The sequence below is a fragment of the Rutidosis leptorrhynchoides genome, chromosome 3 (genome assembly GCF_046630445.1).
Source record: "Rutidosis leptorrhynchoides isolate AG116_Rl617_1_P2 chromosome 3, CSIRO_AGI_Rlap_v1, whole genome shotgun sequence".
Classification (NCBI taxonomy): Eukaryota; Viridiplantae; Streptophyta; class Magnoliopsida; order Asterales; family Asteraceae; genus Rutidosis; species Rutidosis leptorrhynchoides.
This window is the reverse complement of record NC_092335.1, coordinates 478,646,320-478,660,315: the sequence shown is the minus strand read 5'-3', so window position 1 is coordinate 478,660,315 and position 13,996 is coordinate 478,646,320. Positions and strand designations below refer to the sequence as shown.

Here is a 13,996-nt window from a genome sequence, read left to right as displayed (position 1 = left end):
AGAGTTCAATATGAAACCATAGCAATTTGATTCACTCAAAACGGATTTAAAATGAAGAAGTTATGGGTAAAACAAGATTGGATAATTTTTCTCATTTTAGCTACGTGAAAATTGGTAACAAATCTATTCCAACCATAACTTAATCAACTTGTATTTTATATTATGTAATCTTGAGATACCATAGACATGTATACAATGTTTCGACCTATCATGTCGACACATCTATATATATTTTGGAACAACCATGGACACTCTATATGTGAATGTTGGAGTTAGCTATACAGGGTTGAGGTTGATTCCAAAATATATATAGTTTGAGTTGTGATCAATACTGAGATACGTATACACTGGGTCGTGGATTGATTCAAGATAATATTTATCGATTTATTTCTGTACATCTAACTGTGGACAACTAGTTATAGGTTACTAACGAGGACAGCTGACTTAATAAACTTAAAACATCAAAATATATTAAAAGTGTTGTAAATATATTTTGAACATACTTTGATATATATGTATATATTGTTATAGGTTCATGAATTAACCAGTGGCCAAGTCTTACTTCCCGACGAAGTAAAAATCTGTGAAAGTGAGTTATAGTCCCACTTTTAAAATCTAATATTTTTGGGATGAGAATACATGCAGGTTTTATAAATGATTTACAAAATAGACACAAGTACGTGAAACTACATTCTATGGTTGAATTATCGAAAACGAATATGCCCCTTTTTATTAAGTCTGGTAATCTAAGAATTAGGGAACATACACCCTAATTGACGCGAATCCTAAAGATAGATCTATTGGGCCTAACAAACCCCATCCAAAGTACCGGATGCTTTAGTACTTCGAAATTTATATCATATCCGAAGGGTGTCCCGGAATGATGGGGATATTCTTATATATGCATCTTGTTAATGTCGGTTACCAGGTGTTCACCATATGAATGATTTTTATCTCTATGTATGGGATGTGTATTGAAATATGAAATCTTGTGGTCTATTGTTACGATTTGATATATATATAGGTTAAACCTATAACTCACCAACATTTTTGTTGATGTTTAAAGCATGTTTATTCTCAGGTGAATACTAAGAACTTCCGCTGTTACATACTAAAATAAGGACAAGATTTGGAGTCCATGTTTGTATGATATTGTGTAAAACCTGCATTCAAGAAACTGATTTCGATGTAACATATTTGTATTGTAAACCATTATGTAATGGTCGTGTGTAAACAGGATATTTTAGATTATCATTATTTGATAATCTACGTAAAGCTTTTTAAACCTTTATTTATGAAATAAAGGTTATGGTTTGTTTTAAAAATGAATGCAGTCTTTGAAAAACGTCTCATATAGAGGTCAAAACCTCGCAACGAAATCAATTAATATGGAATGTTTTTAATCAATAAGAACGGGACATTTCACATGTGATCGTAAGATCAGGGTTTGATTGTACACATCAATGACAGTCCTAGCCGTATTCATGAAAGGTCTTCCTAACACTACTGGGGTGTGTAGGTCTTCCTTGATATCCATTACTACAAAATCTGTAGGGTACAAGAATTTGTCAACTTTCACCAAGACGTTCTCAACTATGCCCTTAGGATATTGAATTGTATGATCGGCAAGTTAGATTGTCATTTTGGTTGGTGACAAGTCTCCTAACTCTAATCTCTTATAGAGAGAGTAGGGGATTAGGTTGATACTTGCTCCTAAATCTGCTAGCGCATGAATGGTTCCAGATTGGTAGATTAAACACGGGAAAACGAATCAGCCCGTATCTCCTAGCTTTGGTGGTAGAGAGTTTCTGAGTAATGCAGAGCATTCTTCACTCAGTGAAATTTTGTTAGAGTCTGGTATCCTTTCCTTTGTAGAAAGAAGCCTTCAGATGTATCTCTTCTGGTTGGGAACTTTGGGCATGGTGTCCAGAAATCTTCTATCAAGTTTGAAGGAATCAAGCTTGGATTGTTCTTCTTGTAGCCTTCCAGGATAAGGTACGCGAACTGGAGTTTCAGGGGTCAACTTCTGAGTATATGTCGATTTATTTTTGAGCCTAGCCGACCTTCTCCGTGGTTCTTCCTCTGGGATTAAAGAATCCATTTGCTTAGCTTCTTCTATGTGGGGATTTTGGATAGTATTACTTGGCAATCTTCCCTGCGGTCGGGTTTCAAGGCTTTGTGATAACTGTCCGAGCTGGGTTTCCAAACTTTTGGGCAGAGCCAATTGATTTCTCATTAGTATCTTCGTCTGATCTTGTCTAGCTTCAGTTCTCTGATTTAGCTATTGTTGTCCTTGGATGAACTGAGTTAACTGATCATCAGCTCCGAGAGTGGGGTTAGTTACTTTTGTAATCTGGGTGGTAGGGGAATTTTCCTCAACTGAGGGACCAGTGAGTGGAAGTGGTTGATCGTAGGTTAATTGAGATTGTTGGGCTGGATAAGGTGGGTAGCGATAGTGGAAAGGTTGATTGCTTCGCTGAAATTGATTAACCCTAGGTGGTTGATTGAATCCGGGATTTGGTGGACGAGTTGGGTATTGGACGTAACAGACTGAACCGTCAGGGTTTTCATACTCAAATTGATATTCTTCAGTGGGTTGCGGGTTGGTACAATTAACACAAGCTTGAGCTTGGTTAACCTGCTGCGGCTGCGTCTTCAATTCTCCGAGTTATTTAGCAAGAGATTCCATCTTATCCGTTAGGGACTTGATGGCCTCCGTTTGATTGTTAAGTGCAGAGAGTGGGGCAGATGATGAAGTTGTTTCACCACTGTTCCAGTCATGATGATGCATTGTCATGTTCTCGAGCAATTCCCATGCTTCGTCTGTGGTTTGGTTCATCAGATTCCCTTGAGCTGCTGCATCGATCGTCGTCCTATGATTTACCGTAAGACCATTGTAGAAGGTACAGATTTGGGATGACCGTTCTAACTGGTGATTAGGGTATTTCTTCAGTAGGGTTTTGAATCGCTCCCATGCAGTGTAAAGAGATTCATCATAACTTTGTTTGAAGTTAATGATGTCATTCTTCAATTTGGTTTGTTTAGAAGGAGGGAAATATTTGGTTAGGAATTTAGTAGCCATCTCCGTCCATGACCTGATGGAATCTTTTTCCAGTCCTTCAAACCAGGTTTGAGCATGATGAGTGAGAGAGTAGGGGAACAAGTATAGCCGGACTATATCTTGTCCTATCCCTGGTTGTTTGTAGGAGTTCGAAAGAGATATGAATTTATCAAGGTGAGAATTAGGATCGTCATTTGGTAATCCATGAAACTGACAGCTATTTTGAATGAGCTGGATGATGTGATGTTTTAACTCGAACGAGTGTCCTTGAATCTTTGGAAATCTGATTGGTCCTCCTTGACCTTCAATCGAGGGTTTGGTATTTTCTGCTAAAGTAACGAGTAACGCCATTTGATTTCTGATTCATGCTTCCTTGCGTGCTTTAGAGATTATTGCGTCTGGATCAGGTACGAATAACAACGGCCCTGGTCTAGATCGGGTTTGGGTCATACACTGGGTATGCCTTTTTGTTTTTAATTTTTCGCAAATAAACTAAATTATAATAAGCTAAACTAAACTAATTTATCCTAGGATAATCTAATTTAATCTAATTGTAACCTAAGTTAATCTAAGGTAAGCTAATCTAAGGTAGTCTAAGGTAATCTAAAGTAACTAACTATCCTATGGTGGAATATGTTTTTGGTTCTGGCTACTGATTCCCTGGTATTTCGAAACCAAGTGGCCAGGCCGACTACGGAGAGGCAGGATTCTTTTGGTCCCAATATAATTGGCGTCTGTTCGGTAAATCAAATAACCAAGTCCATGTATAATTGTCTTTCTTAGACACCACTAAATGCTTGCGAATAAGCTTGATAGAGAGAGCAGTATTGCCTGATACTAGTTCCCTGGCAGCGGCGCCAAAAACTATACTCCTCCCGTGATATGGCCGAAAAGGACGGTTTTTATTTGCGCGGTGTCGTTGGGCTGCGGCTCGCTAGGATCAGCCACTCGTGGGAGGAAGGTACTGTTATAAATTTATATTTTGCGGGGCCTAAATCTTACTACTCCTTATAAGTAAGGGAAGTATGACCTAGGGTCGTATTTTTGAGATATCAGTAGAATCGAACCTATATTTTAGCCTAAGATAGTTAGGGAGTAGTGAATATTTATTTTGGGATTTTCTAATTTAATAAGACAGATAAAGTAAATGCGATCAAATTCGTAATTCAGATAAGGTTAAAGTGAGTGCATTCTATGACTTCATCAGTTATTCTGCCGAGATTATGGAATGCTGGCTCATGAATAGGCAGAGGCCTTGTATTCATTACACTGGTCCTAAATGTCCCTGTCATAAGACATGTCCCTGGGTACTGCGTTAGGCTTGAAGATTCTGAATAGACAGCAACATCCCGTACCCCCGACGCCCGTGCAGTCTGACTACAGGCATACACGTTCAGACGACTCATCCAATTGACCGACTCGATTGGGTGACGTATTAACATTCCAAAATGGTCTAAACTTTCTTAAGCATAATAGAATACATGGTTTACCATATCCGAGAGACGTGATGTGCTTCAATGCTTTCGTTAATGATTGGTAAAAGATAGTTAGGCCCTTAAAAATAGTTCAACCATAAAGAACACCATGGTCAAGTCAAGCAAACTTCCATGAACACGTTCGGTTATCCTAACCGTCCAATCCTTTATGTGTCTAAACAAACAATTCCTTAATTAACTAAGAATCCCTCAAGTGGGGTGCAATGCTTGAGACTGCGTTATGGTGCAGTGTACTGGTCAACACTAACTGTGTTCCATGGCCTTACTTAGCAGAGGTACAGTTTACAACAACCGCTGTGCTTCAGCGTGCACGTACGAAGTTTATATGCTTGGTAACTACACTAGCATGGTCTAGGACCGACAATGTACTAAGGGTTTAGTCAGATGTTTCACTACGAAAGAGTCCTCAGTCGGAATCCAAAGCTTGATAGACTTACTACAACCGGTGTGCCTCAGTCGATCTTACATTGTAACCGATAGACTTCTCTTACCAAAGGATGACACAGATAGTGTACTTTGAATCGGGGTTCACGACTTCCCAATAATAGAGCCTATAACTACATTCTATTAGTTGGAAAAGCAATCAAGTTTAAAGCATAATCGGAAAGCATTTCGACAGCATACACAAACCATAATATTATTTCGGCATTATAACTGCTTACATCATAGCATACACTAAAGATAACTACTCGCTAATCATGGCAACAATATCATAAAACATTATATAAGATAAAGGATAGAAGTATCAGTAGATTAAACGAGTTCTGAATACAAAAGTGACAACTTCAAGACTCCAGACCGCTCCTAATACAATCTTCAGCGTTCTTCTCTGGGTACTAGGTTTCCTGCACGGAGTCGAAGGCCTTGAGAGTATGACTAATATTGTACAAGAAAGAGAAAGAAGTGAATTGAAGTGTGTGTTGGAATGAATGACACAGACCCTTTAAATAGACTTGGAATTTGCCAAAATACGGCCGGCAGGCCGTTTGGCAGGCCGGATGGTGGCCCGTATCTGGCAGGCCGTATGGCTGGCAGCCCTTTTTCTGAGGGCGTTTGCTGGGCCGTATGGTAGGCCGTATCCCATACAGGCAGGCCGTATGGCAGCCCGTATGGCAGGCCAGTTCTGATGCTGGTCAGCCTTGATTCCCTGGATCGTAACTTGATTTCTTGTCTTTCACCGTTTTTGCTCTAGAATCTTCGTTTTAGCTCCGATTGTCTTGATTCGTTTTGCACCGCCTTCGTAATTACTTGTTCTTCAATTCTAACTGACAAAGTGGGTATTTTGCTGAGAAAGTTCGACTCTTTCTTGTTTTTGGGCTTTAATACCGGGGTGAAAATGTGACTTTTTAGCCGATATTATAATCCATGATGACCTTGATCAAATTACTGGGACGAAATTTCCTTAACGGGTAAGTACTGTGACAACACGGAAATTTCCGATCAAATTTAAACTTTAATCTTTATATGTTTCCGACACGATAAGAAAAGTTTGTAAAGTTAAATCTCAAGGATTTTAAACTATGTTCATACATTCATTTAACCTCGACCAAACCCCAACGATTCACGAACATTTATGTGTATATAGATATGTATATATAATATATACTTATTATTTGAAAACGTTAACAAAGTATTAGATATATAATACTTTACATGAACGTGTTTTGTTTCAATATAAGTTTATTATATTTATTGATGAGATTAAAAGATATTTAAAAAGTCCCTTATAGATCATGTTATTATTACGAGTCTCTGTTACGAGGCCCACGTTGATTTGAGAAATCGTTTCTTTTTAACAATATTCGGAAAATGGTAAAGTGATTTACATGAAAGAACGAAAGTGTCAATTAACGAGAACCAGACAAATGTTAGTGGAGATTCCTGCTTGACTTTCAATGCATGCTTTACAATGATTGTCTCGTATCTCTCGATAAGTTAATATTCAAACTAAAATAAACGGTGATCCGAAAATGAGTTCTATAAATTTTAGGCTTACTAAAAATGCATTTAGGATCTAGTTATTAAATTTTAACACTCTTTATATTTTACCCAGAATTGAGAGGGACAGTTGATGTAATTTTTATTTAATAAATTAATGATCAAATTTTATACCATAGTGACCAAAATAAATAAATATAGTTAATTTAAAAATATGGAATTTTTCTGAACACTTTTATCCGCCACTGATTTCGCACGATACACAGTCCGTGAAAACTGTCAGTAGCAAACATCCAAATTATATCCACGGGTTGTTATATGATGCTTTTCTTTTAAATTCTTTTCAACTCTTTTCATTACATATATATACATACAATTATATATCACGGGTGTTCAATTAGATTACTATTTCACTGTTTGCTTTTTGAATCATACCTCTCATTCTCTAATATATTTACATGATAGATGATTATGAATACATAACCACACTTATTATTCTTCTCCTATTCTTCTTTGGCTTTAATTACTAACCATCAAAACCCTCATCACCACTCATCGCCACCATGAACAATACCTTAACCACAACCCATGATTACCTATAATCAACGATAACCATCTTGAAACCATTACAAACCGTCACCTCACCCTCATACAACTATTGGACACCACCTCTATTTATCACTATTCAACCATCATTGTTACTTGTTTACATTATTTCTTGTTCGAAGATCCAAACACCATTGAAGATCATCACCATAGGTAACGATCATCAACTTGTCAAATTTACTGCTACATACTCGTTTCTAATTTCTTGTTCATGTTTCACTGCTATAAACCACCATTGATAACCCCCCTCTCTCTCATCTCTCTCTTAAATTAAAATCACCATAACCGAGCTCCTATTCCGTTTCTGTTTTTGTTTGAGCTACAACAACAACAAACCATCACCAACCATTATTTCTGTTATAGCCGGTAATATATTGTTGTTTCTCATCTGTTACAACCTTAAAACAACCATTACCATCACCGAAATAGTTGCTGATGTACAGCTTATTCGTCACCTCAAACCAACCCACCTACTACACGTAACTGCTACTATATTTTGCTGCTACTGCAGGCCGTGTTATTTTTTTTGTCAAGTCTTAATCGCAAACAAAATTCTCTGCCGATGCTACTATCTTCATGGTTAAAGCTAAAATTTACAAGTCATGAACTTTTAAAGGTTAAAGCTAAAGTGGACTATGTTAATCATTGGATTATATATTAGTGGGATGACTCGTTTATGGTAGGGTCTGAGAACGTGTGACGAGCTGTACATGGATATAATCGGTTAATCTGTAAACTGAACAAACTCGAATTGATCATGGGCTGATTTAATTAATTAATTGGGCTCCTTTTTAAACTAATGAACTAATTCTGTTACTTTGGCCTGAGATCCAAGAGTTTGTTGGGCCGAGATGTTATATGGTATTGTTACATGATTTCGTGATAATGATACAATTTATAGAGTATAATAATGATATGGTTTATAGAATAGTTGTTGATAACGATACAATTAAGTTGATGATTATGGGTACGTGAACGATGGTGTTGTGATGAAGATGCTGTGATGATGAGTGAGATATGATGTATGATGTTGATGATCATGAAGTATGATGATGATTATGGTATGTAAATGGTTAAGGATGTTATCGGGTTAGCGGGACGTCGCGGGTTCAAATCCGGACTTGGGCATTTTTTTTAGAACTACTCCTTCGAGGTAGTTACTTATCCATTCATTCTATTAATATTATCATCTTATTATTATTATTATTATTATTATTATTATTATTATTATTATTATTATTATTATTATTATTATTATTATTATTATTATTATTATTATTATTATTATTATTATTATTATTATTATTATCATTATTATTATTATTATTATTATTATTATAGGAATTAACATATAACATTTTATTATTAGTATTATCATTATTTTAGTATTATTATAGTTATTATTTTAACAAACAAAAGATACTTATATAAAAATATATTTTAATACATGTATCATGACTATATTAATATTACATGCTATTTTCTTTAAAATGTTATTATCTATAATTATCTAACATTAATTAATTTACATAACATATATAAATATATTTTTGGGTATATATAATCATAGAGGTAAATATTAACTTTAGAACATTATATTATATTTGTAATAAATAATATACATTAAAATACTTTAATAAAAATTTACTATATAAAATATATAAAGTAGTTACAATTAAACTATTTATTAACATGACATAAAATTTTTTAAAGTATTAATATATAAACTTGTTTGATTGTGGTTAAGTGTTTTAATATATATAACCGATATAGGTTCGTAAATCCGAGGCCAACCCTACACTTGTTCAATACCGTCATATGTATTTTTACTACAAAATACAGTACTGTGAGTTTCATTTGCTCCCTTTTTAAATGCTTTTGCAATATATATTTTTGGGACTGAGAATACATGTGTTGCTTTTATAACCGTTTTACGAAATAGACACAAGTAATTAAAACTACATTATATGGTTGAATGGATCGAAGCCGGATACGCCCCTTTTAACTTGGTAGCCTAAGAATTAGTAAACCAGTCTACTAATTGACGCGAATCCTAAAGATAGATCTATCGGGCCCAACAAGCCCCATCCGTTGTTGAGGATGCTTTAGTACTTCAAAATTATCATGTCCGATGGGTGTCCCGGAATGATGGGGATATTCTATATGCATCTTGTTAATATCGGTTACCAGGTGTTCACCATATGAATGATTTTTATCTCTATGCAGTTTGCGAAATGCCTGATATGAGATGTATATTTATGAGAATTGAAAAATGAAATTCTTGTGGTCTATTAAAATTATGGAAATGATCGATTATAATAAACTAATGAACTCACCAACCTTTTGGTTGACACTTGAAAGCATGTTTATTCTCAGGTTTGAAAGAAATCTTCCGCTGTGCATTTGCTCATTTTAAAGATATTACTTGGAGTCATTCATGACATATTTCAAAAGACGTTGCATTCGAGTCGTTGAAGTACAATAGAGATTATTATTAAGTAAATGGCAGATTAGGTCATTTATAGTTTGGATATTATGAAATGGTATGCATACCCATCAACTTTCGATGAAATGAAAGTTTGTTTAAAAAAAAAAACGAATGCAATGTTTGTAAAAATGTATCGTATAGAGGTCAATACCTCGCATTGTAATCATATGTTATCGTATTCGTCCTTATGGTTTGGGACGAGTTATCACACTTAAGTTTGTCATTTATTTTATTAACCAACATTCAACCAACATTCTCCCCCTTTTTGATGATGACAAACATACAAGTGATGAGGGACATTTTGCTATAAATACGCAAGTGTTAACAATAACTTGTATCCATCTTTCTCCCCCTTTTGTCGAAGCAAAAAGGTTAGCTCCCCCTAGAACTAAGCTCGCCCTTAGAGTAAAACTCCCCGTTAAATTGTGCACGTTGGAAAACATATATATTCAAAACAAATACTAAGCACAGATAATTCATACATAGATAATACATGACAGTCAAGAGAAGTTTAATTATCATGATGAGAGGATTGACCCGTGTCTTTGTCCTCTAGTCATGATAATCTTCGACCAAGTTTTAGAATGTTTGCATGAATCACACTGTTTTGTCCTTGTGTCGAAAGAGAACAAAAGTTGTGTGGATTTTCAAGAGGAGGTTCTTGAATCTGCTTGGTTGAAGCTTTGCATACTGGATATGAAGAGGTTTGAATGGAATGGTGAAATGAAGAAGTCATTCCAGCATATGCGAATAGCTTGGTCAGATGGAGACCATACGGAAGTGACATATGGGAATGTTGAGTTGCATGTTGCATTCTTGATGCCATGAAGTGTGCAACATTTACTTTCATGGAGTTCGAAAGACACCATATAAAGGTGACTTCATTTGCATCCAGTCTATCCAGTAGTTCCACTTTTCCGTAAACATTTGCAGTGATGATCTGTTGCCAAATATCATATGTTGATGCGAGATGTTGGCAAAGGAATCCATCCTTTTTGATGTATTCGGGTCTAAGAGTTCCGTTGCACATGATATCTAGTGCATTGTCTTTCTTTACCCATTTAGGAAATTCATTGAACGAATTTGGTTCTAGAAAGAATGTTCGACCTTCATTCGGAACATCCATAATATTTCCAAATTCTTTAAGCGTTAATGAATAACTTCTTCCATAAAGAGAAAATGAGATTTTCTCATTATTGTGTGAGAATTGAAAATTCTCATAGAATTCATTGATGTGAAGGGGATAGAGTGAACCTCTTAGATTAAGAAAGACATCTCACTTTATGTTTGAGAAGCTTTCAAGAGAGTAGGTAGTAAGATGATGTGTAAGAACTTCTCTTCCTTCAACAATAGACCTCATTGTGAAGAACTTTTGCTTTACAAGGAGATGTTTGGAGTAGTTGATGTGAATTTGTTGAATGTATTTGATTTAATAGACAAATGATGAATGTTGTCTAGTAAACTTTAATAGGGTAGGTAGCTAGATTGAGAGTACTTTGACAGAGATATCAATTTGTCCTTTTGCAATCTATTGATCATTGAATTTGTGTAAGAGTGTTAGGACAAATAAATTTTGTCAGGTGTTCTGCGGTCGAACCACGGTCGACCGTGGAAGCAGCCGTACAGTGATAGATTTATATTTTTGCAAGGGTATACAAGCAAAATCAACTTAAGCACACAATAAACACAGCATTATTAATTATCTTACACATTATTGTTTAGTGCCAACATTTAAGCACACCACATAGTACACAAATAAAGATCACTATCCCAGACATACAAGTTATGACCTACTGCACGAAATTGTTTTCACAAATCCTTTCAACGCCTTATTGAACCTAGAGTGATTTTCGCTAATCTCTTCCTCTCGCTTCAGAATCGTGTCAATCTTGGTTTCAAAATTCGAATTCACGAACTCTTGATGTTCCTGTAAGTTCGCCTCCTCATTTTCTATCTCCTCTTCATCCAATTCTTCCTCTGGTTGATAGTTCTAAATCTCTTCGAGATCCTCTTGAAGACTCGATCTTCTTCCACGAGAGGATTCTCCTAGATTACCACTTCGGATGATGGTTGACTTATCCAGTAGCTCGAATGAAGGTTGTTAAACAATAGCGTGTGTTACCTTGAGGTAGTTGAATAGACTGTTTAGATGCATTCCATACGGAAGAGATCTAGTTGATTCAGTCATCAGATTGCTCATTCGTGATGTCATCAAAAATGCCACAATAATCTCCACATTTAATTCAATCGCCCACATGACAAAAATTTGGGTGACATGAATGTGAGAGTGGTTCCCCAGCCTACAGTAGATGTTGTGGTCAATGATTTTGTTCATAATATCCAGATCTAATCGGAGATCCTTTCTGGTTAATCCCTTGGATAGGATTTCTGAGTGATTGGCGTTAGGTTTGCAAAGCAAGGTTAATACATCGGTAGCTTGAATAAACTCAGGAAGATGTTCTAGTTTGTGTCATCTACTGTAGAACTCCATTCCTTCAGTAGGAACACCTAGAATTTCACCAAAAGTTTTGAGAGGAAATTCCCACCACCTTTTGTTAAGATGAAATCTTATCATTTTAGTTTCTGTGTTGAAGCTATAGTTGGCATAGAATTCTCTTATCAATTCTGGATATATAGGTCCATTGATTAGTACGAACGAAGCTAGATTCCTTTCAAACAGCTTGTCAATTACTTCAGGGAATGCTTCAAGGCTTATGATTCTTACTTCTGCTATTGCTCTTGCTTTGAGCCATTTCTTGTTATATGTTGTACGTTGTCTCGCATCAGTTGGAGGATTATATCTATTCTCTCCTCCTCTAGATTGAGCGTCCCTGGTCCTTGCCATTTTTCTACACAATGATATTTCAAATTAATTCAAAGTGTATATTTCAATTGTAGGCAATGAGTTTTGCAAACTTTAATTATCATCAATACTTTTGATGTTAATATTCTTCACATTTTCACTCTTCATTAATGTCAATGAGTTTGCAACTAGATTAAGATTTTCACAAAGTTCATATGTGTTATAGACTTATGAAATCATCATCAACACATGTTTTGACATTCAACATTATTACACTCAATTAGCAACCATGTCATTCATGTAGCGACCCGACAAAATCGACATTGACGGCGCCGTCTACATAGGTCCCATTACATGGTCATAAGTCTTTAAAACAGACGTCTGACCCAAAATATGTCGCATTCATTTCAAATGTAAAGATTGTTTCAAAGTTTACAAGAATAGTTCAACCGCAACTTATGTTACAACGTTAAGTACAAATGAAACATATGCAACACGATTTAAAAGTAGCCAAAAGACGCTCCATGTATGCATATATACTCGACATCCAATGCAAGTATCAAAATAATGAGTGGAAGTATGTATCACTAAACGTTCAAGGACCTGAGAAAAACATAGAAATTTGTCAACGAAAACGTTGGTGAAATCATAGGTTTAAGTTAGTATGTAAGTACAAATGAACCACAAGATTTATAATATTGAAATAATAGTAAACCATTCTAAAAGTTGTTATCACATGTACCCAATTATCAAGGCTTAACTTACCAAGAACCCCATCACAATAGTGTTAGAACATACACTTTTTCTCGAAAATATATTTCATCCGAATAACGGTAGCGAACCGTCCGAATGAGGGTTTGTCAAACCCATATGGCCATACAACATAAGTTCTCACTTACACCCGGCAAGTGTAACTAATGATAATCGAATTGAGGATTTTTGTTCTAACTCGTATGTAGAATGTTTGTTTTCGTACTTGTGTTCACTTTGTAAAATGAAACGTTTATATTTTCTCATCCCAAATGTAAGTTTAAAAGAGTAAAAGTGGGACTATGATCTCACCTTGAGTGCACGAGTAATAAAGTACTTCACAAGTAAACGTGTACAAGGACAATTGCTAGTCTTGACCTAAACAAGTAGGTTGTATCAATAACGGTAAACACGATTGTTCAAAGTTGTTCAATTAGTCCTATCGCTCGTTACGACTCGATTATATAGCATGTGAATCAAATTGTCAAGTTTCATGCAAGATACAAGTATAGAATCATGTTAGAACGATTTCATAAACATTTGGTTAAGTTTGACAAAAAGTTAAACTTTGGTCGGGTCAAAGTGAACGAAAAAGTCAACACGTTCGGGTCGGGTCCCGAACTATTTTTCTGAAGTTTTTAATCATATATAAGCATGTTAGAACAAGTTACATGTGAATCAGAGGTCCATAGCATAGCAAACATTTTTCATAAAATGACCAACCAAAACAACCCCTGATAGTTCATTTGGACGATGTCCAAATTGGCTGGATGGCATCCAGTTGTGAAGGCCTGGATGGCGTCCAAAGGCTGGGACGGCGTCCAAACACCTGGGCAAGTGCAGTTTGCTGAAAT

General features: G+C 35.7%; 1 non-coding gene across 1 annotated transcript; it reads left to right on the top strand.

Moving 5' to 3' along the window:
- Positions 1–2,927: 2,927 nt before the first annotated feature.
- On the top strand, positions 2,928–3,034 carry LOC139903567 (small nucleolar RNA R71). The gene has a single exon (XR_011778378.1). It is a non-coding gene; the product is annotated as a small nucleolar RNA R71 (small nucleolar RNA).
- Positions 3,035–13,996: the final 10,962 nt, after the last annotated feature.